Source organism: Elephantulus edwardii, unplaced genomic scaffold (genome assembly GCF_000299155.1).
Source record: "Elephantulus edwardii isolate Elephantulus edwardi_28Jun2011 unplaced genomic scaffold, EleEdw1.0 scaffold00038, whole genome shotgun sequence".
Taxonomy (NCBI): Eukaryota; Metazoa; Chordata; class Mammalia; order Macroscelidea; family Macroscelididae; genus Elephantulus; species Elephantulus edwardii.
This window is the reverse complement of record NW_006399788.1, coordinates 998,633-1,002,079: the sequence shown is the minus strand read 5'-3', so window position 1 is coordinate 1,002,079 and position 3,447 is coordinate 998,633.

The window sequence follows — 3,447 nt, the reverse complement described above, 5'->3', positions numbered from 1 at the left end:
ATCAGAATCTATATACAAGTATATAGAGTAATTAATTTGTTTAAGGCTTTTGTGTACTCTCATTGAAAATCACTTAGCAATTTCACTATCTCTGTCAGTTAAGCATAATGCCATCTTTCATTTTACTTTTTCCATATTTTAAACATAAGTAAATAGAATTCCATATTAAGTCAGTATGGTATAAATAAGCCAATACCTTAAATATGGTTTCTTTGATTATTAGTAAAAAGTGATTCTGATTCTATTAATTAAAATAAAGCTTACAAGAGTTCTGGCTTCAAGAAAAGACTTATACAGAAGAATACATGGTATCAGTGGTATATAATCCATCTAATTTTCCCTTTACGTGGAACTTCCTCTCTCAAAGTTCCACATCAGGAATAATTGCAGAGACAACATAGCCTGGTTCTTTCTATTGGCATCATAGCTTTTCTCTTCCTGGGCCAAGCCTTATATTAGGAAAGGTATACATTGTATTTCTTGTGAATGATTCCTCTGGAGACAGCAAACAATCTTAATAGTATGCCCTAGATATATGGATCTCTATGGTTGCATGGTTTTCTGCCATCCATCCACCCTTCTACAAATAATGTTCCTTGTATTACCTCTTACTCATTTATTTCCATTCATTTGCTACTTAGTTCAAAAAAAAATCATAAACTGAAATCCTACTCTTTTGGTTGTTTAGAGTTGCTATAACCTGGATACCACAAGGAGATGGCTTTAACAAAAATTTCTTCTATACCACTTTGTTGCTGCCATGTAATCTCAAATTGAAACCAACTCACTGTGGATCCCCAAGCAGGTTCTGTAAATTCTATTGGGGCGGGGGGCAGGGTGGGGAGCAGCGAGATTTCTCATCATTCTGCCACAGAGCAGCTGGTGAATTGTAATTGCCTACTTTTGAGTTGGTAGTGTAGCTTCTTACCATCACTCCACTTTAGAGATTGGAAATACAAATGTACGGCTTGGCTAGAGAAGGTTCTCTCTGTGTTTCCTGATTCTAGGAGTTTCCCAGCAGGGCATACTAGACTCCGTTTGACCCCCTACCCTTGTATTGAGTTGGAATAGGAAACAGATACCTAGCTGCACTCACCAGGAGTTGCAGTGATGCCCATACCAGTGACCAGTGACTGAAGTGCATCCCCCCTTACACTCCATACCCTCCCAGTGATTAGAAATACAGCTCGCCTGCTCCTAGCCAATTGTATATTGTGATGCTCCACAATACGTCTTCCTCATGTCGGAATCTGCCTGGCCTACTTCCCATCACCTTTCCCCCTGCTTTCTCAGGAGCCTGTGATACACATCTACATGTGGAACACTGCATGGTCACCACCTCCTAATTTGGAAAGCTCTGCTCTCATGAGCTATACAATGCATGTCCAAGCTCCTGAGTTGGCAGGACACACACACTGCCACACGACAGCTCTCTCTGCGGTCGGTGGTGCACGCTGCACCGGGCTCTCTACAACTGCCATCTCTGGCAAAACCTATCCCTACAGATGCTTGCCACAAACACACCATTTCCACAGCTGGAGACAAATGTTTGTACTTGCTGCAATGTAACCCAACTTCCCCTCTTCCCTTGTTTGCTTTCTTTTTTCTATTTTGCAATGATCTCTCTTCCCTATTCTTTTTCTTATTTTTAAAATTTTAATTTCCCCCTCAGTCTTGTGGGAGGCAATGATGACTCCAAACCCCCAGCCACAGTCACCACACCTGCTGCTTCAGGCACACTCAGCCCACCTGTTGCCCCATCCACTGGGCAAGTTCATGCAGCCAGCCCAACAGGCTTGATAAGAGATGACAGGCAACACACATCCAGTTCCTCTTTAGCTGCTCCACACAACTAATGCAGAGACCAATTCCTACATTCCCATCTGCCCCCTAATCCACTCAGAAACAGTTGTTGACTGCTTTCTGGTGTCAAACTAACCACTAAAGTGGTATACCAGCACACCAACCAGGTAGAACAAATTACCTCACACTCCAGTGGGTTTTCTAGGAAGAATAGAAGGAAAATTAGTGCCTTTGAGCTGTGGTGTTGGAGAAGAGTATTGAATATACCATGGACTGCTAAGGAAACAAACAGGTTCATCCTGGAGAAAGTTAAACCAGGCTGCTCCTTGGAGGCCATGATTCTGACATACTTTGGACATGTTGCAAAGAGGGACCAGTTCTTGGGGAAGGATGTCATGCTTGGGAGGGTGGAGGGACAGCGCAGGAGAGGAAGACCCTCTATGAGGTGGATTGGTTCAGTGACTGGGGTAATCAGGATGGGTGTGTCAGAGGCAATGTGATTGGCACAGGACAGAGCAGGGTTTAGGGCTGTTGTACATATGATCACTATGAGTCGCAGACGACTCAACAGTACATAACAACAACAACAACAACCAGTGGGTTTTCAGGCAGTTAATTTCAGGGGATGAGATTACTCATACTTCTGTCATGGAGCAGCTAGTGGATTTGAACCACATGCCTTTGGGACTGCAGCACAGTTTCTTACCCTTAGGCAACTAGAATGGTAAGGAATTGTACTGCCAACCCAAAGGTATATAATTCTCTCTGGTTTATCATTCAAAATGTTTTTCCTAGCCAATGATTCTCATTGTTAGGTGCTGTTGAGTTGAGTATGACTCACAGCAATCCTATGAATGAAAGCTCTGATCCCTGTTCTATCCTGCACCATCCTCAGAATTCCTGACACACAAAAGCCCATTGCAGCAGTCATAGCGTCAGTCCACCTCGTTGACAGACTTCCTCTCCTTCACTGACCCCGCATGTCCTTCTCCAAGGAATAGCCTCTCCTAGCAACATGCTCAATGTATGTGAGGCAAAGCCTCATCATTCTTGCCTCCAAAGAGCACTCTGACTGCACACTCTCCAAGACATATATCTGTTCATTCTCTTGGCTGTCCATGGGGTGTTCAGTGCTATTCTCCAACACCACAGCTCAAAGGTGTCAATTCTTTTTCTGTTACCCTTATTCATAAAGAAAGATCATGGCCTGAATCAGACACGCCTTAGTTCTCAAACTGATATCATTATTCCTCAATAATTTGGAGAGGACCCTAACTGCAGATTTTCCAAGTACAGTGCATCTCTTTATTTCCTGACTGCTGGAACCAAGGTATTAATTGTGGATCCAAGGAAGATGAAGCTGATGATAGTTTCAATGTCCTCTCCATCCATCACAGTGTTGCCTATTGGTCCAGTGGTAAAAATCTTCATTTTCTTGATACTGAAATGCAATCCGTACTGAATGCTATATTCCTTAATCTTCTGTAGGCAGTGCTTCAAGTCCTCCTCACTTTCAGCAAACAAGCTTGTGCCATCTGCATAATACAGGCAATTGATGAGTCTCCCTCCAAACCTGATGCCACATTCCTCTTCAGAGGGTCCAGCTTCTCGGATAATTTGCTCAGCATACAGATTGAATAGGTA